Below are 27,731 nucleotides of genomic sequence, written 5' to 3'. Positions count from 1 at the left end.
ACAAAATTAAAATTAACTGGCTCCACCTGTCATTAGCTCTGGCGCCACCTACTGGTCGCCTTTCTGCCTTCTGCCCTACCAGTCCCTATAAGCACCAGTCACCACTGGCGGTACGCCAACCAAACCAAAGTTTAGCTTAACATGTCACCTGAACGTGGGACAATGGTTAAGCTCTGATCTCCTTAGCCATAATTTGTAGCCAGTAACAAACCTTGGCTACAGATTGTGGTTAAGGAGGAGACAGCTTAGCCACAATTCCAGGTGCAGATGGCACACTATGCCAAACCTTAGCTTAGTTGCCATGTCACGCTAAATAAAAAGACCAGGGAGCAGCAAAGTGGCTGCAGTCTCCTCCCATTTGTGGTAAGCGATGGTTTTGTTAAGGCCACCCCACGATCTGAGGACTGACAAATGGGCCATGATATCCAACTTCGGGATGACTCTGCCCAACCACCCCGTCAACTTTTTCTGAAGAAGTGTACGCCTTTTGGCCACCAGGTGGCAACAACATGAACATGTCTACAAATCAAACCCGCCCTATGGTGCCATAGTAACAAACTGCCTTATAACAAATGAAACCAGCAGGCCACCTTGGCCAACTCTGTCTGATTGGTAGCAGCTCAACACTGTCTTGCACCAAAGTCTTGTGACCCACAGGGGCAGTTAGGAGAGTGAGAGGGCTCATGACCCATGGGGGGAGGGAGAGACAGTGGTGTGTTGGTGACCCATGGGGGAGGGGAGGGAGCACTGGTGACCTAGGGGAGGAAGGAAGGGGGACACTGGTGTACTGTGGGGGGAGGGGGAACACTGGTGACCCATGGGGTAGAGAGAGGGGGGAAGTGCTGGTGACCCATGGGGAGGAGAGGTGGGGAATTCTGGTGACCTATGTGCAGGGGGAGGGGAACACTGAGAACTCATGGGGAAGGGAGGGGGAGGAGTGCTGGCAACAGTAGTTGGAGGTGACAAGCAAAGCGAGCAGGGGCAGAGCCCCTAGCTTTTTTAAAAAGGTTAATCAATTAATGTATGTGAAGCTTTCATAGAACTGATTTAGGGGGTGCACGGGGGGCATGGAGGGAAGTTCCTTTGTGCATGCATAAATCCTTACACTGACTCATGGCACTAGTTGGATACCACTAAATAATAATAATAATAATAATAATAATAATAATAATAATAATATTGCACACATGAGTAGACTGGGTAAGAAAAGAAAAGAAAAAAATCAGCTGTGAGATGTGAGGCTCCCTTCAGATCTGTTCTAGTATCTCAAAGAAATGACACTGCAAAATTGTTTCTGCCTGTCTTGATGGAAGCAATGCTATGAAAAAGAATTGACAGACTTAGAACTGAGCTGTGACATGTCTAACCTTATGCAGGTAAAAGTGCCACAGTCAGAGTTCAGTTTGCAAATACATCTTGCTCTCTCAAATTACTCCTTTCTCCTCGCACTTGCAGGAGCGCTCCAACCCATAATCAGAGTTAATTAAGCTAATTGCTGACTGTGACAGTCTTAGCTCACCATGCTTGGCCCCACCCTAAGTATCCCCCCCTCCCCAACAGGCAGCAGGAGAAGAAGCTGCAAAGAATATGTTATCCTCTTGAATTCACTTGAGTGCTAAGAGAGCAATAACTATTAGGGTAATATGATAAGGCATAGCAGAAATTTTGTATGCTACAGAAGCAACAAGTGGATTCACAAGCAGTTTATGAATCCACTTTTTATTTTATTTTCTTGCACTTTTGTTCTTACTCAAGGAGGACATTTGCACTTGTGAGGTGACCTTCACCCGCAGCTTCTACATCTCACCACAAAGGAGATGAGTGAGTGCTCCATCCACACATTAAAGACATGCTAAAACAGATGCGCAAAATGCGAAGCACCGCATGAAGATGCCTCAAGTTCAACCACTGGCCTATCTAGCTCAGAATCGGAGTGGCAGGAGCTCTTCAGGGTTCCAGACAGGAGTCTTTCCAAGCCCATCCTGGAGATACAAGAGATTGAACCTTGGTCCTTTTCTGTGCTGTACAAGTGAGCTACAGCTCTTGAGTACATCAGACCAGTTGATGCTCGGTTAAGACAGCTAGTATGCAAACTTTCCCCCCAGCCTGCTCCCTTCTCTTTATAACCAACACACATTCAGGTTTCCACATCTCCTGCATTTCCCTATCCCTTCATCTCTGTAACAGATAACACACATATTGAATTTCTTTCATGCATCTGTGAAAGACACAGGAGTTCTGCTTGGGGGTGGCGGAGCTGTATAGGGCAGTGCGGCAAGGAGAGTGTAGAATAAGGTTCCCTAATCCCAATTCAGCAGGACATGTCATTCTGGGCTGGGATCAACCATGCCTGCTAGTTCCAAATAGCTGCCATTACTTTTGGTTCACTGCTGCTCCAGCCCATTCACAGAGCAGCCAAGCTGTTTTTTATTTTTTTATATTTTTTTGCAGCAAGAACAGAACAGGTACAGAGGGAACAGATGTCTTGACAGACAGGGATGTTACTTAACAGAGGGCAAAGGGACAATCTACGTTGTTCTGTGTTTCAGAGGTGATGAGTTTTCAGAGACAGTGATCAGCATAAATGAAGAACCACAACAATTGCTTTTATAATACACTACTTTTTGACAACTGCATCTTGAATATATCCAAGAGAAGGCCTGGGAACCATGTTGTGGGGAAAAAATGTCTTTCCACCCCCTACTTATGGCCAAACAATTTTCATCAGGACTAGGATCCCTATTTTCAGCAAGACCAGAGCATGCAGGGAGGTGATGTTTTAACCCTTTCCTCCCCCATCACGGTCCTGATGAACCTCCTGTTTCAACCATTTCAATTATTGTTTTAATTGTTGTGCTGTTTTCATGGGTTTATTTTCATGTACATTTCAAACTCTCGGCATTTGCTCTAGCCGTTTGCTTCGTGGAATTGTTTTATTATGAAATTTAATGGCGTGTATTAGCCTTTACACTTGTGAACTGCTTGCAAGCCACTTTGGCAATTAAGTGATATATTAACTGATTGATTGATTGACTAATTGACTAATTTTATGTAAGTCTTGCTTACATTAACTGCTATTACGCCTATTATTCCTAGCAGAACACGTTCTGGGTGAAGAGTCGGCAGGGGTGCGGTGGGGATTTTTGTCAAGATTGTGACAAGAAGGAAAGGGCTAAACATCTCCTCAGGGCAAACCGCAGTCCTGATGAAAATCACCCCACCTATGCCACCTTTTAATTTGCTTGCTAAACATTCATGTGATTGCTAAAGGTGCACTCAGAGTTGCATTTCATTTGGCCCTGGGTCTTGAAATTGCACCCTTCACAAGAAACGTCTCTGGGGGCATCGAAGGGGCTACCGGCATGCCCCTGCATTTGCGGCACTGGTGAAACATTATTCCAGGGACAGCAAGTGAACAGGGTCATGAGCCATAACTGGGAGTGGAGGTGTATTGAAAAGACACAAAACAGAATGAATCGGTATGAACAAGTGCTGCACTGAGGTCTCTCCTCCAGTTTCTCAAAAACTTTCTCTGTGAAAGAGGCCTCCAACTTTCTACCTCAGTCTCAGGGCACCTGAGAATTTCTTGAGAATCCCTTGAGAATTTCCAACAGTGTCGGGATATGCCCTCATCATGGTGAAGTGGCCAAAAACTATGCATGTGTTTTGCTTCTCAGTACACATCTCTTCACCACTCTGTAGCTTTCCTGGCCGTCTATACTTCCTTATAAGAAATGGGCCCATCGTTGTTGTTTCTGTTGCTCTCAGTTGAGAGCTAGAGGGAGCCCCAGCTGACGAAGCGTCAAGGCGAGTTAAGCAGCAGAGCGAGTTCGGCAGCAGGGCAAGGAGGCCAGGGCCCCCCACTCTGCCCGTCTGTTCCCTGACCTCAACTAAACCGCAGTCTCCAACCCATTGACGTAATAAACCTTAAACAAAACTATGCAGGTAAGAAGCCAGCAGGGGTGTGGGGGCTTTCCAGTGTTTTGCACTGCCTGCAGCATGTACGACTATCTGCCTGTTGGACAGAAGTCGTGGGTGTGCTCTCGGTGCAATGAGCTCCTGGCTCTCCGGGAACGACTTCATTTCCTTGAGGCCAAGGTGGCGGACCTGGAAAAGCTGAGAGAAGCAGAGAGGTGTGTGGAGGAGGCCTTCAGGGACGTTATAGCTGTGTCCCACTCCAACGATGATAGCTCTCCTGCTATCATGGACAACGATGGTCTCGGGGAAGGAGAGCATCCAGCTGAGGAAGAGGGAAACGATCCCTTAAAAGGGACCCATTCCTTGGGGGATGAGCAGCTATCCTCTCGTGCCGAGGATATATCTCCAGGGGGTGGAGGGATCCTTGTAGTGGGTGATTCGATCATTAGAAACATAGACAGTGGGGTGTGTGATGGGCGTGTAGACCGCAAGGTGTTTTGCCTGCCTGGTGCAAAGGTTGCGGATATCGCCCGTTGTTTAGATAGTTTGGTAGACAGTGCTGGGAAGGAGTCAGTGGTCGTGGTGCACGTTGGCACCAACGACATGGGGAAATGCAGCCGTGAGGTCCTGGAAGCAAAATTTAGGTTGCTAGGTAGGATGCTGAAAGCCAGGACCTCCAAGGTGGCTTTCTCTGAAATGCTACCGGTTCCACGCGCAGGACCAGCCAGACAGGCCCAGCTTCGCAGTCTCAATGCGTGGATGAGACGATGGTGTCGGGTGGAAGGGTTTGGATTTGTTAGGCACTGGGGAACATTTTGGGACAAGCCGGGCCTGTACAAAAGGGACGGGCTCCACTTGAACCAGAATGGAACCAGACTGCTGGCACTTAAAATTAAAAAGGTGGCAGAGCAGCTTTTAAACTGACTGAGGAGGGAAACCCGACAGGAGCTGAGAAAGGTCCGGTTCGGAATAAACCTCCCCCCTGGGATAAAAACCAAAGAAATGATGAAATTTTAAAAGGGGTAGGCCTAGAAGTAGGCATGGTGAGAGCAGGGGCATAGGATATAAATTCAGAAGAGCAAAATTACCACAGGCATAACCACAAGTGCCAAAGACACTTGAAGAGAGACACTGCTTACAAGTGCCTGTACGCTAATGCTAGGAGCCTGCGAACCAAGATGGGAGAACTGGAGTGCTTGGTCTTAGAGGAGAGCATTGATATAGTGAGCATAACGGAGACCTGGTGGAATGGAGAAAACCAGTGGGATACGGTTATCCCTGGATATAAACTATATCGGAAGGACAGGGAAGGACGTATTGGTGGCGGAGTCGCTCTATACGTGAAAGAAGGCATTGAATCCAGCAAGCTCGAAACCCCAAAGGAGGCAGACTCCTCCACAGAATCGTTGTGGGTGGTGATACCATGCCCCAGGAGGGACTTAATACTGGGAACGATCTATCGTCCCCCTGATCAAAATGCTCAGGGAGACCTTGAGATGAGATATGAAATTGAGGAAGCATCCAAACTAGGAAATGTGGTAGTAATGGGTGACTTCAACTACCCGGACATAGACTGGCTGCATATGTGTTCCAGTCATGACAAAGAAGCAAAGTTTCTAGATATTCTAAATGACTATTCCCTAGACCAGTTGGTCATGGAACCGACCAGAGGGACGGCAACCCTGGACTTAATCCTCAGTGGGGACCGGGACCTGGTGCGAGATGTAAGTGTTGTTGAACCGATTGGGAGCAGTGACCACAGTGCTATTAAATTAAACATACATGTAACTGGCCAATTGCCAAGAAAATCCAACACGGTCACATTTGACTTCAAAAGAGGAAACTTCACAAAAATGAGGGGATTGGTAAAAAGAAAGCTGAAAAACAAAGTCCAGAGGGTCACATCACTCGAAAATGCTTGGAAGTTGTTTAAAAACACTATATTAGAAGCTCAACTGGAGTGCATACCGCAGATCAGAAAAGAAGATGCCAGCATGGTTAACGAGCAAAGTCAAGGAAGCTCTTAGAGGCAAAAAGTCTTCCTTCAAAAAATGGAAGTCTTGTCCGAATGAAGAAAATAAAAAAGAACACAAACTGGCAAAAGAAATGCAAGAAGACAATAAGGGATGCTAAAAAAGAATTTGAGGAGCACATTGCTAAGAACATAAAAACCAACAACAAAAAATTCTATAAATACATTCAAAGCAGGAGACCATCTAGGGAGGCGATTGGACCCTTGGATGATAAGGGAGTCAAAGGTGTACTAAAGAACGATAAGGAGATTGCAGAGAAGCTAAATGAATTCTTTGCATCTGTCTTCACAGTGGAAGATATAGGGCAGATCCCTGAACCTGAACTAACATTTGCAGGAAGGGATTCTGAGGAACTGAGACAAATAGTGGTAACGAGAGAGGAAGTTCTAAGCTTAATGGACAATATAAAAACTGACAAATCACCGGGCCCAGATGGCATCCACCCGAGAGTTCTCAAAGAACTCAAAGGTGAAATTGCTGATCTGCTAACTAAAATATGTAACTTGTCCCTCGGGTCCTCCTCCGTGCCTGAGGACTGGAAAGTGGCAAATGTAACGCCAATCTTCAAAAAGGGATCCAGAGGGGATCCCGGAAATTACAGGCCAGTTAGCTTAACTTCTGTCCCTGGAAAACTGGTAGAAAGTATGATTAAGCTAGATTAGCTAAGCACATAGAAGAACAAGCCTTGCTGAAGCAGAGCCAGCATGGCTTCTGCAAGGGAAAGTCCTGTCTCAGTAACCTATTAGAATTCTTTGAGAGTGTCAACAAGCATATAGATAGAGGTGATCCAGTGGACATAGTGTACTTAGACTTTCAAAAAGCGTTTGACAAGGTACCTCATCAAAGGCTTCTGAGGAAGCTTAGCAGTCATGGAATAAGAGGAGAGGTCCTCTTGTGGATAAGGAATTGGTTAAGAAGCAGAAAGCAGAGAGTAGGAATAAACGGACAGTTCTCCCAATGGAGGGCTGTAGAAAGTGGAGTCCCTCAAGGATCGGTATTGGGACCTGTACTTTTCAACTTGTTCATTAATGACCTAGAATTAGGAGTGAGCAGTGAAGTGGCCAAGTTTGCTGAGGACACTAAATTGTTCAGGGTTGTTAAAACAAAAAGGGATTGCGAAGAGCTCCAAAAAGACCTCTCCAAACTGAGTGAATGGGCAGAAAAATGGCAAATGCAATTCAATATAAACAAGTGTAAAATTATGCATATTGGAGCAAAAAATCTGAATTTCACATATACGCTCATGGGGTCTGAACTGGCGGTGACCGACCAGGAGAGAGACCTCGGGGTTGTAGTGGACAGCACGATGAAAATGTCGACCCAGTGTGCGGCAGCTGTGAAAAAGGCAAATTCCATGCTAGCGATCGTTAGGAAAGGTATTGAAAATAAAACAGCCGATATCATAATGCCATTGTATAAATCTATGGTGCGGCCGCATTTGGAATACTGTGTACAGTTCTGGTCGCCTCATCTCAAAAAGGATATTCTAGAGTTGGAAAAGGTTCAGAAGAGGGCAACCAGAATGATCAAGGGGATGGAGCGACTCCCTTACGAGGAAAGGTTGCAGCATTTGGGGCTTTTTAGTTTAGAGAAAAGGCGGGTCAGAGGAGACATGATAGAAGTGTATAAAATTATGCATGGCACTGAGAAAGTGGATAGAGAAAAGTTCTTCTCCCTCTCTCATAATACTAGAACTCGTGGACATTCAAAGAAGCTGAATGTTGGAAGATTCAGGACAGACAAAAGGAAGTACTTCTTTACTCAGTGCATAGTTAAACTATGGAATTTGCTCCCACAAGATGCAGTAATGGCCACCAGCTTGGATGGCTTTAAAAGAAGATTAGACAAATTCATGGAGGACAGGGCTATCAATGGCTACTAGCTGTGATGGCTGTGCTCTGCCACCCTAGTCAGAGGCAGCATGCTTCTGAAAACCAGTTGCTGGAAGCCTCAGGAGGGGAGAGTGTTCTTGCACTCGGGTCCTGCTTGCGGGCTTCCCCCAGGCACCTGGTTGGCCACTGTGAGAACAGGATGCTGGACTAGATGGGCCACTGGCCTGATCCAGCAGGCTCTTCTTATGTTCTTATGACTTCTCACCCACCCCTGACCACAAGGTCCAAGGGTGGGCTACATCATTTAAATGGGAGGGGTTACTTCAGTGTGTCTTCTCCTGGACTTTGATTGAAGCATGCACACCTGGGAATGCTGCAGAGTGCAGAACACTGATGAGATATTTTCTGGAATGAAACAGGCTCACAGCCACCCCTCAGCCACCTCAAACTAAGGTAAGCCCTTCAAAAAACCTGCACCCCACCCATGAGATTTTCACTGACATTTTTGCTTCCCTTTGAATGCATTTTCTTGTCTCATTAATTGAAATAATGGCTAAACACACACACACGAGCAAAGCAATCCATGCTGTTGGAGGCTGCTGGGAGCGAAGCTGGTGGAGGCGGAGCTGGTGAAAGGGGTCGCCACACCCAACTGCTGTTCAGGGCCTCTGGGACAGAAGGATGCTGGCTGCGCTGGCAGGGTGCGGTGGAAAGAAACAAAATGCATGTTTCCTTCTGCCACCCCTTTTCCCAACGTGCGGGCTGCCAGGACACTGGGCCACGGGAGGGAACTGAACTGGATGTGGATGCAGTGTAAGTCCCCCCTCGCTCCCTCACCCAACAGGCCCCCAGAATGCCCCTTTTTGAGGCCTTGCACCAGCTTCTTTTGCTTCTCTATGCTGGGCTGGGCTCCTTCAGCAGATCCTTGGCTAAGCCAAAGTGGGCAAGCTGCGCTGCTGCTGCACCAGAAGAAGGGGCTTCTGCCAGCGTAGCTTGGCTGAGACAGGACCCAGCTGGTTCAGCTGGGGATTTACAGTATCCACTTCCCCTCAGCCCAGTGTATATGCAACTTGGATTGCACCCACAGTGAGAAAAGAAATTTTCAGCATCAGAAATTGGTTCAAGGGCTGCCTTACCATCATATTCTCCAGAACCAAGACAGGAGGAGTAGGGAAGCAGGTTGGTTTAAATTAGAGCTGAACTGAAAATATCTATCCAGATTAGTTTTCATTTTTGCTGGTATCCAAACACACCTCCACAAAAATCAAAAGGTATGAAAATTCAGCTCAGCACAGTTTTTTAAAAGCATGTAACTGTGATTTACATTTTCCAGTTATAGATTAAAACAGTGGCTATTCAGAATGAGCTGCCACAGATGTAGAAGGCAGATTCATCTGTTGGCTCATAAATAATCGTAATAAAATAATCATGTTGATTATCCTCATAATAGGAATTTCCAGTGTGGGAAAAATACTTAAACATTTATATTTTGTTTATTCGTCCACAAAAGGACTGTATATGACAAGTAGAAAGTGACTAGGCCAAATTAGGGTTGAGTCAAAGGAGGGCTATCTTTGCAAGAGTGACAAACTTTGTAGAAATGGAAACCCCTCTTTTTCAGGGACTGCATCAAAAGGGAGTGAAGGCAAAAACGGGGAGGGGTATTTTTTCTGGGTCCCCCCCCCCGGGCCTTCACATGTCTAAACCACACCAAAAAGTAGTGCTAAGGTGGCGGCAGCAGACAAGTTGAACAATAACATCAAACAGGTTTGGGGAAATGATGAACATAAAGATTCTTCTCATGAAAATTTTCAGTCGCCTCAGAAGCGACTGAACCTCACAAGGGCAGGTTCAAAAGGTGAACATTTGGCACAGGTCTAGTGTAAAATTTCCCAGTGACTAGACTCTAAGCCTGAGTCATGCACTTGAACTCAAACCTCTATTGTGGCAGTTTTTAAACTGCTCTGGTAAAACTTTGAGATTCTTGGAAGCTTATCAAGGGTTCCTCATTAAGATGAGTAATGATGAACAAGCATGGCCATTAAACCACTTGCCCATCACTACTGGTCTTCCCTTGCAATGCACAGCCACATAGGAACACTGAATGTGATATCCTAAAAGCCTGGACAGTGAACATACCCCGCAATCCTTGGCAAAGTGTAGCAGTTATGTGACAGCCAAATAGATGTAGAAAACATTATATGATGGTAGAAACTTTGGAGACTGCTGCTGCATCCAATTGGGTCATTCACTAAATTCCAAGCAGAACATTCAAAACTTCAGCAAAAACACAAAAGCAGCAGGATAAAGCCTTGAAGGATCCAAAAATATGTCATAAAGAGACATTTGCTTTCTGAGATGCTTTCAGCACTATTGCAACATGTATTTTCAATGACGGTTGTCTGCCAAATGATAGTTTCGCTTGTTGTGTTTCTGGCGTACATTTGGCTAATTGAAGCTTTTTATGATGAGCAGAGCTTAAAAAAAAAGTTCCAACACTGCAAAGCATGGAAGGAGGGGGTGGTGGAAGAGGCCATTCTTTTTCCCACAACTGCATTCCCAATTCCCATCCTAAATTCAAAGCTGATGTAGATTTTCCCAATGGAAAATTCTATTTCTGCACCAACTATTGAATAATTGACTGTTCAAAAACTGCAGCTCCTGAAGACAGATGATCTTTTAACAAAATAGCTCCTCCACAGCTTGACACACTGAAACGTGTGTTGGTGTGTGTGTGCGCGCGCACACGTGATATGCAAATGTTAAATCACTCCTCTCCGCTCTTGTTAAGGTGAAAATTGACAATCGGGGAACAATACAAACATTTCTGACTTTATCTGGGAGAAAAGTAAAGGCTCCATGGAAGAAGGGCAAGAAGGGCACAAAGGAAGCATGTCGGATAAAACTAAAAGGTGTTTTTTAGCAGGAATCACCCTAATTTGGTATCAGTAGGTTGTATCCAACTAAGTCCTAATCAGACTGGACCCAATGAAATGAATGAATCTAGGTTACTCATGTCTATTCACTTCACTGAGTTTTCTCCGAGTAGGATTAGCATTGAATACCACCCTATATCTTACATGATGTTATTACTAAATCTAATGACAAACATTGTGACTGCTGGTGTACACTGGGCCTGAATAGCGCCCAGCAGGTATCCGCTCTGTTAACTGTTGGGTGTCTCTTTAAGACCTTTTTATTCCACCATACCTACGCAGTTCTCTAATCTTCATTTTGATCAGTTAGTTATGTTAAATGATTATTTTGTATTGTTTGTATGTTTTATATTTTATTGTATATTTTGTACGTTACTTTGATATTTTATATGAATTGCCATATGCCTTAGTGTCTGTTCATAAAAACATGCTTCAAGTTGTTTTAATGATGATGTAAGTAGTTTTTGATGATGATGTAAGCAGTTCCCAGGTCCCTTCTTTGTTGCAAGATTCTGAGGGTGAGCCGTGTTTGGGTCCTGGATGAGAGCCAGGATGGATGCATGGAGTCCCGGGTGAGAGCCAGGAGCCTGAGAGGGTGTGTATGTGAGAAGTAGAAGGAACCAATATGGGTTTTATTTATTAGTAATTTGTATTGGTGCAACACCTGTATATGCAATATCATGTATTTTTGTAACATTTGTTGTTTAAGGTTTTTTTGTATTATTTTGTATTTTGTAGCATTATAGGATGATAGTATGATTATTTCTGTATATTTTTCACATTTCTATGGTTGTAAACTGCCTTGAGTGCAGTGATGTAGAAAGGCGGTATACAAATTTGAAATGAAATGAAAGAACAGAGCTGCGCAGATCCAGTTTACGCCTCTTTCTCAGGTGGTCATATGTAAAACAGGGCAGGGATTCTACAGCTTAATGTAAGTTGCTTTGGGTCAACTTGGTAAGAAAAGCAACCAACAACAATTTAATAATAATAATAATAATAATAATAAGAAGAAGAAGAAGAAGAAGAAGAAGAAGAAGAAGAAGAAGAAGAAGAAGAAGTAGTAGTAGTTATGGGTTTGGGGTTGAGATAGATGATTTCTATGAGTCCCCTTCCAGCCTCTGATTTGGAACCTTGCACCTGGAGATGGGCTCTGCAGCTGAGAAACCTGCTCTGCTGGCCAGATGAGTCTCATTTTTTAATCCAACAGAGTGGCCAGGTGGACTAATGGGTCTGTCAAGTGCCCATTATCTGGCAAATGGGCCAGGGAGATTCTATTGTTACTGAAACTTTTCAAGACAGCCCCCTTCCTGGGGCCAAAGAGAGGCTTGGGTTTTTAGCTAAAATGAGGAAAGGCTGGGAACTGGTGAGACATTCAGAGAGGCTGGCTCCCTGCACTATTACACTTTACCAGCCAGTGATATAAAATCTGGGAAACAAGTGAATTAGGGAGCACTTCAAACCCAAGATCTGCCAGGATGAACAACATAGGATCTGGCAGATCTCTAGCTCAGCCGTCTTAACCCCAGCTCAGCTGGAATGATGTTGGTGTAAGTCCCCAACCCTGGCCCAGCAAGAGGTATGTTAGCCTAAGTCCCTCATCCGCCTGGCTCATGCAAATGATGGTGCCCTGAGGACTTCTGACTGGCTAGGTGTTGCCAATCACAAGGAAAGGTGGCTGAATGAAGGACAGTCGGGCCTGGTCACCCTGCCAAGCTGTTTTCAATGGGAATAGCCAAAGGCTGTCTTATAAGGGACGGATTTGCTTTAAAGAAGAAACAAAACAAAAAGGCCTTCCCCAACCCCAGAGACAAGAGTGGGACTCACCTGGCAACACACATTGATTACTGATTTGACACTTGTGAGTGGCAGTTCCACCTTTTGAAGCCCTAAGCCATTATATATATAAATAAAATATTTAAAAACCAGCTAATCTGAAAGAACCTGTTTATCACAGCCTAATCTTGTGCCATCAGGCCATCTGAGCGGATATATTTTATTAATATTTATGAACATTTAAAACTCTTTATTATGACAAAATCTGTATCAGCTAACAAACAAAAAATATGTCTCTTATCAAATCACATTTGTTATTTCCTTCAATTTGCAGCTCTAAGCTGAGAGGCTATGTCACATTTTGGTCCAAGGAACATAAAAACAAGTTGTGAAAGTTATCAAATGCTACAAGATTAACAACTGCCTACAGCTGAGGCTCCCCTTGAGCCTGAGGGTTAAGCCAAATGGCCCTCCTGACCACCGCTGCCCCTCCACTCTGATGCATAAAGAAATGGGGACAGGCAGTCCAATGACGACTGCACACACTAAGGGAGTAAGGTAAAAACAAAAACGGGGACTTAAATTGACATGCTTGAGGCCCTTAGAAATGGGTTTTGAATCACGGTCAGTGGGGACCACACGTTTTTTAAAAAAACAACAACCATTTCCTTGATGATATTAGCAGGTTTCAGGAGACAGGAAGCTCACCCTCCAGTTCTCTGTCTACAGCTATATATATCTTATGTCAGGGCTGGTCTCCTTTTGTTTAGATTCAGGGCTCTGCCCAATTTTTGACAGGCTCTTCAGGGTGAATCCCTAAAATGAAACGAGAGGAAGCCAAATTATTCAAGGAGGATGAACTGATTTTGGGAAGTGTGTGTGTGTGTGCAATGAGCTGTAGGGGAGCAAGAGGGATCTGGGAAGTGCTAAGCCTCAGTGGTACAAGCATATGCATGAGGAAGGTCCCAGATTTAATCCCCGTTATCTCCAGGTCATGTTAGGAAAAGTCTGTTTGAAACTGTGGAAAAGCCACTACCAGGCAGAGTAGACACGCTGTGCTAGATATAAAGGCACATTCATCACAGTCTAATCTTGTGCCATCAGAATGTATATATTTTTATTAGTATTTACGGACATTTAAAACATTTAAGGCTGTGTGGATAATAATGATAAAAGTGTTTGGTGGTTGGAGGGAGTAAGTCTTGTGAACTGCGTTTTCTGTTTTATATTTGCTTGTTTGTTTAGCTCAGCTGTGCCTCCTGCCCCAAAGACACCACACTTTGTGTTTCAGGGTCTAACTATTAGGAAAGCTGGCAACCCTAAAGAGGAGTTACTTACTACCATTGAGGCGGTATAGAATATTGGCACTATCAACGCTGGTTTGGTGCTACCATCAATGTACCATCTGTGCTAATTATTGCACGCCCATTTGGACCACTGGTGAGGATCACGACAGTCCTCGTGCAAAGAGAATGTCAGTGTCAAGGGTGCCAATTCAACATCTGATAAACTTCATCTATCTAGAAGCACCCTTACAAAAGATTTTTCAATTTGAGCTTCCCCCGCTCCAACCTCAGCCGCCTGAAGGCATCGATTGCAACAGAGAGCAGGGACATAATTATTCTGTGTTTACACTGTATTCAACACTTAATGCATTAAGCACATGGCTGTAAGGCAGTTTTATTCTTAGATAATGGTATTAAACCAAACACAGAGAAAAACCTTGAGAGCTCCTGTAATTATGTTGGTATTATTATTATTAATAATAACAATAATATTTTAAAGCACAGTGTTGTAATATGGGGAAAATAACATGATCCCAAACAGTATTTCTTTCAACGCTAGACATGGAAAGTGAAGAAGATGAAACCATCTCATCTCCTGAATAAAAGCATCTAAAAGATGCATTTCTCCCAATAATGTTAATCTTTTTATTGGAACTTTGGGGTCAGTGCAGGGTAAGAGGCGGCAGGCTGTTGAAAGAACCGTAGCATATTGGATTTGTTTCCACATATATACATCTCTCTATATTGTTTCATGTTCCTCTTATAATATGAAAGTATCAAATGTTTTCAAGCAGGAAGAAAGGTGAATGGATAGAGTGTGCTTATTTCAAATAACTGTTCAAAGATCACTTCGGCAATTCAAAATCTAGGTTTTGCCATTTCATTATTTCATGAATACTAAAACAAACAAACACACAAAACACATCAGACCTTTTCCCAGTGTTTGAATACTTTGATACAGCATCTGTTGACTTTTATGTTTCAAGCAAGTGTGATGTGGAGGCAACCTTCCCACCCTCACCCCTACTTTCTGCCAAATATTAAATAAATAATAAATAATTTCTGCCAAAAGGAAATATTTAACATGCCTAACATTGCATACTAATGAATGGGATGTATATTCAAATGTAAGTTTGGAAAGGGGAGTGGATCTTTGCATACTACGCTTGCTAGGTGATTTTTATTGCCTACAAAGTGGGTGTATGGGATCTTGCCATTGCAGATTACACAATGGCCTGGTTCACATGTCATTCTAAACCAAACTATGCCTTAGAGGGACCATGCAAGCATGTGGGCTCCCAGAGGGGACATGCCAAGGTCTGAAACTGACACCTTCTGTATGTAAAACAGCTGTGGTAGTCCTTCCCCCATGAATGAATAAGGTGGAGGAGAATCATGCCAAATACATGCGCACGCACGCACACACGCACACACACAGCAAGCACAAGTTCAGCATTAGAGAGAAAGGTATGCAGATGTATATATGTAAGGCCATCTCTTACTCTAATGCCAAATACATAGCTTCAGGGAGTAGGGGCAATAGACACATCAGGATTGGTGGCATAGCCAGTAGGGATTTCAGCACTGAGAGCATGGCCAGTGGGCCATGAACCTGCTCTCCCTTCACATTGTCCATGATCTGATGAAGGGTTTTCATACGAAAAATCAAAGCAGATCTACAAAAATATTGGACAATGAGTCAATATCACATATAAAACTGTCAGTTCAGTTAGAGCCTTCATCTCCACAGTCTATCCACTCATTGCTTGGGATTTGTGAAGAGATCATGGCTACGCTTTCTGCATGACAAGCTACTCCAAGGGTCACATACTTCTCAGCACCATTAAGCAAACAGAGAACATTCAAACTTTTGCAGGCCAACTGGCTATTTTTGTTGGGTATGTAAATAAATTGTGGTGTCTCTCAGTAGCGAGAGTCCAGATCTTCCAAATCCTCCAATATGATACCAACAACACTGATCAAGTGCTCATTCCACAGTGGGAAGTGTACCTGGACCTGTTGATGGGCAGTGCATAAACCCCTAAAACGAGTTCCCTGGGAAGAGGGATTGACTGTTAAGCCGTTCGGGCTACTTTAGCTCTGTTAGCGGAATAGGGGTTTCCTAACAACTCTCAGCACACTTAACAAACTAAAGTTCCCTGGGTTGTTTGGGGGAAGCCATGGCTGTTTAAAGTGGTATGATACTGCTTTAAAGGTATAGTGCAGATGGGGCCTTAGTCATCTCTATTAACTTCACTGGGTCTACTCTACCTAGGACTAATTCTGAATACTACCCTATGTGCTCAGAACCACCTATGGAAGAAATAAAAGTGTCTATTTCAGATGAGAAGGGAGGGAATTCAAACTTTTCTGCTGGAACATTGATTTAGCAGTGACTCCTCTGCAAGGATGGAAGGTCCACTGTCCCTACTGTTCTAGCCCAGCGAGATGTTCCTTTGATTAACACCACATTAGCCTCTCTATGTGTGGGGTAGGCATATGATCTGCTGATGTGTCCCTTTAATAAAGAAAATTATATTAACACACCATGAGGTATAAGAATTGCTTTATATAATAACTGCAGACATAAAAGCATTAAGCACATCATTAATAACCATCTGCCTTGGAAAATGGTGCCCAGGGTAACACTGAAATCTCTTCTGTTTAGTACATAACCCAATCAACACTTCTTTTTCTGAAGGAGGCTTGTATTTAAAAGGATTATCCCCCAAGGGCTTTATATGGGAATGCAAAATATTCCTCAAGGGTTTCAATAAGCTTTTACTCAGATTCTTGGTATATTTTAATTGAAGCTATTAGAATCCCAGAAGTAATCTTTTCTCTACGGGCTGAGGAGTGAGTCTACTGCAGGTGGAGATTCAGATGCGGAAGGCCAGAGACATGGGTACTTCTCTTGCTAGAGGGGAACCTTTGGCCCTCCAGATGATGTTGGACTACAACTTCCATCAGCCCCAGCCAGCATGGCCAATGGTCAGGGATGATGGAGATATAGGGTGCTTTCACACTGCACTTTATTCCATTATTCTGACGATTTATTTCCTGTTAATTTGCACATAAAATTTGAGCTTTCACATGACATAACGGGTAGCTCTGGAATTCTGGTGGAATGTAGTGGAAGTTTAGTGCTAATTTCCACAATAAATGATACCAGAAAAATTCTGATAGCAGGCTGGGAACCCAGAGGATTGTGGGAGTTTTGCGCTAGCTGCTGCTGCTCAGTGACAGCCATCCCAGCATGCAGTGCATTCCCGCCCTTACCAACAGCCGTCCCAGCATGCAGCCTTTGCGCACTGCTGCGCTGCCACTGCCGCGCCTCCACTGCCGCGCCTCCCAGCCGATCCCTGCTGCTCCTGAGAGAGCAGCCTGTGCTGCTGCTGCTTGTGCTCAACCAGAGCCTCTGCTGCTGCACTGCCACGCCTCTCAGCTGATCGCGATCACGATCGCGCCTCTTTCAACCCCCCCCCTCACGCACCGAAAGAACAGGCCTCAAATCAGTAGCTGAAGACCTGCTCCTCCGGTGTCGCATTAGGCCGAATGAAGGTGGGGGGAGAAAAACTCTGCTCTGTGTGAAAGACTGTTGCGCAAAATGCCAGTATAACAGGTACTGCAGTGTGAACGGGATTTTTGAAATCCGGAACAAAGCGCTACCTTTTTAATCCGTTAAACTAGCGCTATTAGCCCCATGTATGAAAGCAGCCATAGTGTGACAACATATGGAGGGCCAAAGATTCCCCAGCCCTGCCCTAAGGTCTGGCAACATGCATATGCTTAAGAAAGGCCTGTGTGCCTGCCTGAGGAAAGGCAGAAGTGAGGGAAGCACACAAACCATCAGCTCCTGAGAGCTGACACAAACCAACATCTTGAGAGATCTGTCAGGGAAGCCCCTTCTCCACCTTCCCTGGAGCTCTGTGTGGCCTGAGGGAAGGGAGAAGTGAGGGAGCCCAGGCCAGGGAGCTTGTGCCATCAGCTCTCACTTGGTGTGAGATGACTCCACCACTATACATTTTATATAACTTATTTGTTTTAATATTTTAAAATTCTAAATTGCCTTGGGTGCATTGCCAGGAAGGCAGTATATAAATCCAATACATGAATAAAAAATATGAGAAGTCATATTGGCGGTCCTATCTATGTGATAGGGCTGCTTCAGATTCAGACTTTACAGCCAATGGAGTCAGAAGAGCCATCTCACATGGCTCCCAAGATCACTGGAAGATGATCTTATCCTGTGGTGTTTACAGTCACTGGCCACATGGCTGACACCCTCATAGCATGAGTCCCCATGCCCATGGGCTATACAGTAGAGCCCCACTCGTCGGCATTCCGCTAATACTGCAGTTTTCAATTAGAGTGAGGCCCCACTCATACGGCGCTTTTTCCTTTTTTATGGCATTTTTTGGCAGGACGCACTCGGCAGCTGAGCGTCGGGCACCATTTTATTGACAGAGTTCCGCTTTTCGGTGATTTTCAGCGGGGGACTGGAATGTAACCTGCCGTATGAGTGGGGCCCTACTGTATTTCTAATAGCCACTGCTGGGGCTATGAATATCACCGCGGAGGTCTGCAGCACATCAGGAGTGAGGAACCTTTTTCAACTCGAGGGTCAAATTCCCTTCTGGGTAGCTTATTGGGAGGAGGGCACATGGGTGAGGCCAAAGACAAAAGACAGCAGAACAACTGATGTTTCTACACACATTTGTAGGTTCACACAAGCCTAGTTTCCGCATACACTCGTACACCCTTCACTGTTCTCCACACAGGCCAGCAAGAGGCGTCAATCAAGAGTTCAAGGGAACATGACCGCCAGGCAAAAACACTCATGGTGGGAATGAAACAGTGAGGGGTGTGGCCCTGGGAGAGTGGGCGTGGTTGGGGAGGAGGGCCTGGGGAGAGTTCTAAGGGCCAGTGGGGCCTTGGGGGCCACATTTGGCCCTGAACCTGAGGTTTCCCTGCTCCTGCAATAGATAATTCTAAACCTTATCGACCAGAATGTGCATCATTCAACATTGGAAGGCTATTTTTGGGGACAAAGGGGGTAATTTAAGTTCATGGAACATTTAGGAGAAAGCGTGAAACAAAAACCCATATAATTGCTTGTTGTTATTTATATTCCTTCCTACAAAGAAAATAACAGTACTGAAAACAAATATTTATATATTTTTAGAAATCCAACCTGTAGTCGGCAATCACCTTCTACGGTTCCCAAAGACCCTCTGAGAGAGCCATGTCTATCACAGAGTAAAAGGGAAAGTAGTGATGGTGCCAGACGGGCCTCCCTAGGAAGAACATTTCACAGTAGGGCTGCCTCGGCCAAAGCCACTACTTTCCCCTTGAACGTCAGAGGGTGAGGGCACATGGAACAGGATCTCGGATGCTGATCTGAGTTTGGTGGTAGAACATCTGCATTTTGTACAGAAGGTCCTAGGTTCAATCCCTGCCTTCTAGAGGTAAGGCCAGGAGAAACTCCTAGACTCTGGAATGCTTTGCCAGCGGAGGTACGGTTGTCTCCTTCACTTTTGGAATTCCGCCGCCAGGTTAAGACGATCCTTTTTCGGACTGCGTTTAAATTGAACGTGGAATAGGAATTTTAACAAATTATGTTGTAAGCATTAGTTTTCTGTACGTTTTTAACTATATTGATTGCATGTAGAGGTTGTAAATTTTATTGTGTTCTATTTTATCCTCCGTTGTTCGCCTCTCTGAGTTTCTGGTTAAAATAGAGCGGACTAGAAATATTTTAAATAAATAAATAAAATAAATAAACTCCACTTTGAAACTTTGGAGAGCCACTGCCAGCCAGTGTAGACAACACTGACATAGATGGACTTAGTATAAGGCAGCTTGCTATGTTCATTTGTATAAGGACCCAGCATGGGGGACAAATTCAATTCAGTTAGCATTTGAAAGTGAACCTACCTGATTCTCACTTTCTGAAACAATATGCAAATGGAGACACAGCAATCCTTCAAAATTTGCACTTCTATGAATTTTGCAATGCAGTTCTCTAGCCAAGTAATGTGTACAAAAATGCATATAGCAGGTAAAGTATGCATAAACTCAGGGCCAGCGTCAGAGGGCAGCCAGGTCGGGACCTGGTCGAGATCCCCTGAAGGGCCCCTCCTTAGGGTGGGTGGGAAGTGCTCCCTTCCATGATCTGCGGCAATGTTGGCTCCCGAGACTGCCATGGATTGCAGAGAGGGAGCTCCCAGGCACCCCCATACTGCCATGCATGTGCATGCCCCACCTACCTTTCCCTTGAAGTAAATGCTGGCTGCGCTGTGGGCGCATGACTGCTGCCAACCAAGATGGCGGCCAAGGTTTCCCTACCCACTCACCCTAAGGAGGGGCCCTTCAGGGGCCCTCAGCCAGGGCCCAAAATTTCAAAGGTTTGCTGTGTCTCGGTTTGCATATTGTTTCAGAAAGTGTGAATCGGGTAGGTTCACCTTCAAATGCGAACTGAATCTAATTTGAATCTAATGCAGCACAGGCAGCATTCACTTCAAGGAAAGGTAGGTGGGGCGTGCGTGTGGGTGCCGGGCCCAGGGCAGGCAGGAAGGGCCCCGGCATGCCTTGTGCCAGCCCTGCATAAACTGCACTGTATTAGGTAAAACTACCTTACAAAAGTAGGTATACAGTACTAAACAAAATTGCATATAAATGTGTATATAAGGAGAAATTTTCTGGTGACTTTCCATGAAGAAGTCTTTGAAAAAAAGCCAGCAAAAGAAAACTGAACGCAAGACTGAAAAAATGAGAAAGTGAGAGAAACTGAAATCGACACATTCACCCATCCCTAATCGGGAGGTGCATATGGGATAGTCAAGCTTTAAAGGTATCCTGGCTCTATGTCATTACTGGCAAATATCACCAAAGATAAGAAGTATCCAGGTGGTTTCACAGAGAGAACTCCAGTTCAAATCCACCCCACTCAACCTCCACTTTCTCTAAGCACCACAATTTTCAATGTGGCAGGGAAAGGACAAATCCCTGCCTTCCAGTTTATAAAGAGAAGAGGAGTTGCTTTTCTGATAGCCTGTGACCAAATTATATACTTTGCTGTTTATTTTATTTTGTCCTTTTAATCATAACTGTTTTCCAGACATGCTGGTGTCAGGGTCACACTCCTAAGAGAGACCATAAATAAGGATGCATTCTTCTGCCAAGAACCACCATAGATTACTTCAAGCTGTTTCTTGGAAAGTGTGTCTATAGCGTTGACCGTATGTGGATTTGAAAGAATTATCAGCTGGTCCAGCTTTTATACTTTACTGAAGACTCAATAATGTTCTTCATCTTGTTGTGCTTCATCTGAGACAGCATAAAGAATGTCCTTGATTTATATTTTAGTGTTCTGGAGAGAGAGAAACTAAGCAAACAAAAACAAATGTACAAAAAACATTGTTTTAAAAAATGCTTGTAAATTTATTGTGATGTCTCAGTGAATGTTCAGTTTTATTTAGATACACATTTTAAATCTGTGCTATGGACTGCAGACTGCTGAGCCTTCTCTCTCTCTCTCTCTCTCTCTCTCTCTCTCTCTCTCTCTCTCTCTCTTTCTCTCTGCATAATTTATTTGAAGTCATATGAATAGCATATTCTAAGGGTCCACAAGTTTCAAAAATACAGCTTTGGATATGTTGATCAACTGGACAGTTTAATGCAGGGTTAGCCATTATGGTGCCCTCCAGATGTTTTAGACTACAACATCCAGCATCCCCAGCCAACTTGGCCAAAGGTCAGGGATGATGGGGATTGTAGTCACCAACATCTAGAGGGCACCACATTGGTTACCCCAGGTCTAGCACCTTATGAAGATTCTGTAGAACTGTACAGGGTAACAAATAGGCAGGATGACTCTCTGCCCATCAGTCCTAGAAGGTTAGAATGTGAATATTTCTGATACTATCTATCTATCTATCTATCTATCTATCTATCTATCTATCTATCTATCTATCTATCTATCTATCTATCTATCTATCTATCTATCTATCCCATCCTTCCTCCCAGAAGGAGCCCAGGACAGGAAACAAGTGACAAAACACTAACAACTTATTTAAAATCTTGTTAAAAACAAAACTTATTTTTAAAATATTTTGGGGGGGAAACAAAAACATTTAAAACTGTTTTTTTACAAAAAATAAAAAATATTTAAAAACATATCAAAAACCTCTTAAAAGCAATTCCAGCACAGATGCAGACTGGGATGAGGTCTCTACTTAAAGGCTTGTTGAAAGAGGAAGGTCTTCAGTAGGTGCCAAAAAGATAACAGAGATGGCGCCTGTCTAATATTTAAGGGGAGAGAATTCCAAAGGGTAGGTGCCACCACACTAAAAGTATGCTTCCTATGTTGTATGGAACAGATCTCCTAATGAGATGGTATCTGCAAAGCGCAGTGATTGACTAGGTATATAAGGGGTAGGATGATCTTTCTTGGTCCTCCTTTCAAAATATAGGAAGCTGCCTTTTACTGACTCAGACTATTATTCCAGCTAGCTAGGGATGGAGGAGGTATCAACAGAACTCGGGTTCTACAGTGGATTCATCTGCTTCAATCTGAGCAGATCATGACCCAAATCGGATCATGAGTCCACTTTATCCACTTAAGAATCTGCTGTCCTGTGAATCCCATTATGAGGTGATCCAAGGGCTGCAGTTCTATCTCTGTCCATTTTTAAAAAGAAATCCTTTCAAAAGCTCCAGCAGGCATCCATCCACTCACATCTTGCAGTGGCTGGCGTCACACGTGGTTGGAATAACATAATAAAGTGCAGTGTGAAAGCAGCTAGTAATGGACCCGTCCATCCTTACATCTAGCTCAGTTTTGTATCTACAGTGATTGGGACCAGTTCTCCAGGGTTTGAGATAGGTCTTTCCTGTGACCTGCCACTGAGCTCCAGTGGTCTATCCATCCATACATCCTTACAAGTTCCAATTCAAAGCCTGAATCAGGCCTTCAGGGCTATCACAGCTACCTATACCTCTTCCTGCCCAAAAACTAGTCACGTGTATATAGGCATGTACCTCCGACTGAGGATAACATTTAATGCATCTGATGAAATGGACAGTAGTTCACAAAAGCTTACAGTATGTCATGGTAACTGCAGTACTCTTTAAGGTGCCACAAGACCATTTGTTGGTTTTGTACATCTCAGAAGCTCAAGAAGTGGGTAGCTGCTTCCCTGCTGGCCGGCTTTTCTGGCACTTGAAAGAAAGCTTCAGTGCCACTTACTCACCAAAAGAAGAAGCCAATTGTTCAGTGCAATGCAAAACACCTATAGAATGTTACTTCGTATGTCATCTGTCATCTCCCTTTCATGTTGCCAGTTTGCCAGATGAGAGAGAGAAAAAAACCAACAGAATCCTATGTGAATACATATTAATGCAGCAAAAGAATCTTAAAAAAATGCATTTTTTCACAACATTTGAACTTGTGGAGCAAGAAGGAGGGCAGAGGAAGGAAAGCGATAAAAAAGCCAGCAAACTGCGGGTGCTACCAGGCACGGAACTGACTCAAAAACAGACCCAGTTTCCTCACTCACTTTTTAAAGGGCATCCACAAGTTACAACCATTCAAGCATCACTCTGTTGCTTTTTGCCTTGTCTCTGATGATGTGGCTAGCAATCAGAGCCAGAGTAGTGTAGTGGTTAGAGTGCCAGAATAGGACCTGGGAGAGCAGGGTTCAAATCCCTGCTCGGCCATGAAGTTCACGGGGTGACCTTGAGCCAGTCATGGTCTCTCAGCCTTACCTACCTCACAGGGTTGTTGCGAGGATAAAATCAGGAGGGGGAGAACCATGTTTTGTATGCCACCTGGCACTCCTTGGAGGAAAGGTGGGATAGAAATGTAATAAATAAATAAATGCCCCATTATTTCCATTTGCAGCCACACACTACATTGTATTCCTCTAATTCCTCTAATGCAGGAGTGGGGAACTTTTTTTAGCCCATGAACTACATTCCCTTCTGGATGTCCAGTTCCAGGGGCTACTTGCCAGGAATGGGTGGGGCCAGAGGCACAAGGAGCCATAACAAGGAATGTGGTTTTTTAAAACCTTTGTCCAGTAGGCTGGTTTTCTACACATGCTCAGACGCCCTTCTTTATCCATCCAAGCAAGGAAGAGGCATGTTCAGAGTTCAAAGACAGATTCCAACCTGGCAAAAACATTCTGGTGGGAATGAAACAGGGCCAGTGAGAAGTGTGGTCTGAAAAGAGGAGATGTAGCCTGGAGAGAGTCCCAAGGGCCAGATAGAGAAGTGTGGAGGGCCACATTCAACCTTCCTCACACCTTGCCTAATGTTTCAATGAGAGCTTGTCTGCTAGAGGTGTTGAGGGCACATCAGAAGCTGCCTTACATGGATTCAGACCATTGGTCCATCTACTTCAGTATTGTCTACAGTGACTGGTAGTGCAGGATTTCAGACGGAAGTCTCGCCCAGCCCGGAGCAGGAGACACTTAGAATAATTTGTGGATATGCTTTAACATTTTCTCTCTATGTATTGCAGAACAGTACAGATGAAAAATAAGATTTTAAAAATGAAGGTAGAAATAGTGGGACAGGTAAACTCTCTCCCTCCCTTTTCCAAAACAAGCCTGTGGGCTACCTTCTCTTGGATCCAGAACGTGTACTGGTTACAAACACATGATAGCAAAGGGTCACACCTTATTAGATCAAGAGAGCAGGGGCATTACTTTCCACAGCTCAGTGTGTTAGCAAACAGCCTGATCCTATGACTGTCTGCACAGTAGTAAGTCCTACTAAATTAAGTGGGAATAAGTCCCACTGAGTGTAGTGAGTTCCTTCTGGGAATACCCATAGGATCTGGTTGCAAAAAGAGCCACATATTTTGCCTTCCTTCCTCTCCTCCACCTTCATCTCTTCCCCGATTCAGCCTCTTGGTTGAACTGTTACTGGAAGTGACTTGGATTTTTCCATTTTGTAAAAGGGAAGAAAAACATCTTCCTCAGTTTGAAGCTTTGGAGAAGAACTGGGAAGAGGATGTCCTATCTGATTAGTGGTGAATCCCCACTCCCGTCTGCAGAGATCTTGGCTGCTTTCACACTGCACTTTATTCTGACAATTTCTTACCTGGTAGTTTGCACCTTATATTTGATCTTTCACACAACGTACAAACTAGCTCCCAAATTCTAGTGGAATGTAGTGCAAGCTTAGCGCAAATTTCCATAATAAATGATACCAGAAATAATCCATTAGCAACAGGGCCGGCTCTAAAGAGCGGCCAGGTGGGCCCCTGGCTAAGGGCCCCTGGGGGCTCCCAGGATTGCTGCAGTGGATCACAGGGCAGGAGCTTCCAAGCCGCCCGCCATTCCCCTACTCCACCTACCTTTCTCTGTGCTGTTTTTTGTGGCTGCGCACACTGTGCACACAGGTACCATTAACCAAGATGGTGTCCGAGGTTTCCCTAAGGGGGTGAAGCCTCTGCCGCCATCTTGGTTGATGGCAGCAATGCACACCTGTAGCACACATGCATGCCATCAACCAAGATGGTGGCAGAGGCTTTAGCCCTTTAGGGAAACCTTGACCTCCATCTTGATTTATGGCAACACTGTGCGCACACCACATGCAGCTGCAAAAGCAGAAAGGTAGGTTGAGCAAGGGAATGGCGGGTGGCTTGGAAGCTCCCGCCCTGCAATCCGTGGTACCAATCTTGCTGCGAATCACAGAAGAAGTGTGCCGGGGCCTGGGGCAGACTGGTGCCCAAGGGCCCCGGCATGCCTGGGGCCGGCCCTGGTTAGCAAGGCTGGGATCCGAGAAAATCTTGGGAGTTTTTTGCTAGCTGCAGCCGCTCACATAACAGGTATCCCAGCATGCAGTGCGTTCCTACCCTTTAGTTGTGCAGGGTTTTTTTTTGTCTGATGAAAATTGTACCGGTATTCCGGCATCAGCGCAGATAGCAGCAGCATTTCCCCCACACACCCGTGTCGATGCAACTAAAACAATTTAAAAAGTCAGTTCCTAAAGGGAGAAGGCTTTCATGGTGACGGGATGAGATCTTAGACCTCCTACGCAGGGGGGAACAATGCACGTGTATAATGCGTGAGGGACGACAACAAGCCACGTGAAAGACAGTTGCGCGAAATGCTGGTATATCGGCTGAAAAAGTTTCTGTTCCTTAACGCAAAAGGTACTGCAGTGTGAAAGGGATTTTAGAAATCAGGACAGAAGCACCACCTTTTTAATCTGTTAAACTAACACAATCAGCCCTTCTGTAGCAGATATTCTGAGGTGCTGATGGGTGAAGAGGGTGAGAAGGCAACCACAGCAAGGTGGACCAGAGGCAATGTGGATGAACTGGCCAACACAACTAGAAGAAGGGAAAGGAAAAGGAAGATCATGGAGCAAATCCTCTGCTGGCAACAAGGAATGCCACTTGTGGAGATCTACTATAGGAGATCTCCCCACCTCTCCTTTCCTGGTCTGTTGGTGGTATCAGAGCAGAAATGTGCTAATGAAAGTAGCTCAGGAAGGCTTTTCATTACTTTTGAATATCAAGCATTTCCCTCTCTTGTCGACAAATCATTGCAGATTTTAATTGGGAAAACAGTGATCTATTTGGTACTGTGTGTAATAATAGTTTAAATCTGCTTCCTGTTGGTAGGGGGACATGAGCATCTCAGCAGTGTTAAAAGGACCTGGTGGATGTATCCTAATGAAGTAAAAGCTCTGCCCGATGGTTATGGGTTAGGTTTATGCATTCATTGTGATCACTGAGATTTTTAGGTTACAACATTTGGGGATTTTTAGTTTAGGGGGGGAAATAAGTAAGGGAGGGTATGATAGAAGTGTGCAGGATTATGCATGCTGTGAAGAAAGTAAGGAGGTTTTTTCCCCTCTCTTGTACTACTGGAATCTGGGGTCATCTGATAAAGCTAAATTAAGCTGAAGTTGGAAGATTCAGAACAGACAAAACAAAGTACTTCTTCACGCAGTGTGCAATTAAACTATGGGATTCGCTCCTACACAAGGTTGTGATGGCCACCAGCTTGGATAGCTTTGAAGGAAAATTAGACAAATTCATGAAGGGTAAGGTTATCAATGCCTCCTAGCCATGATGGCGGCCTACTACCTCCAATGTCAGAGATGGTATGCTTCTGAATAACAGTTTTTGGAAATCGCAAGTGAGGAGAGTGCTTCTGCATTCATCTTCCACTTGTGAACCTCCCATAGGCATCTGGTTGGCTGGACTAAATGGGCCAAGATGCTGGACTAAATGGGCCATTGGCCAGAACCATCAGGATCCTTCTTACATTCTGATGACTTAATTCCAAATAAGTTTAGTTTCAGGAGTTATTTCTAGATGGAATTATATGCAAAATATATGCGCCAGGAACAAGCTTTGGAAATCTAGTATCAGTGACATATATGCGCCAGGAACAAGCTTTGGAAATCTAGTATCAGTGACAAATAATGATGCATTCATTGTACAATAAAGCATATGTTACAGGTAATCTATCCCAAGGTTCAATTGCTGGCACACTCATCTAAAAGGGTCTTGAGTAGCAGGATGAAGAAGGAATGCTACCTTGAGGCCTTAGAGAGCCACTGCAAGTCTTAATAGACTGCACTAGCCTAGGTGCCAAGGACTGTGCTGTGCGGCTTGCAAAACCTGCACCCCAAAGTGCTAATTTAAAAATGAATGTTAATTTCCCGTAAGGGAAAGTTGTGTACTTCACAGCCTCCAGCTTCCTGCAAAATACACATTACATAGGATTGATGGAGAAAATAAATATCATGTTCATGATGAATCATACTGAATGCCTGTCAGTAAAGCTATTTTGAAGTTCATTTCCCCCAAAACCCTGTCTTGCCAACCACATTTCTAGAAGCTGAGAAGGTATATAGCTGAATGAACATCTGGACATATCGAGGATCTGGATTTTGAATTTAGATTATTGAATGGAGAAATGA

The 27,731-nt window shown here is 44.4% G+C and overlaps 1 protein-coding gene across 1 annotated transcript in view; it reads right to left on the bottom strand.

The window, feature by feature from the left end:
- Nucleotides 1–27,731, bottom strand: part of LOC133389713 (neuroligin-1-like) — a 252,547-nt gene that overhangs the window by 22,829 nt on the left and 201,987 nt on the right. The window lies entirely within an intron of this gene.

Source organism: Rhineura floridana, chromosome 7, assembly GCF_030035675.1.
Source record: "Rhineura floridana isolate rRhiFlo1 chromosome 7, rRhiFlo1.hap2, whole genome shotgun sequence".
Classification (NCBI taxonomy): Eukaryota; Metazoa; Chordata; class Lepidosauria; order Squamata; family Rhineuridae; genus Rhineura; species Rhineura floridana.
This window is presented reverse-complemented; position numbering and strand designations above follow the sequence as displayed.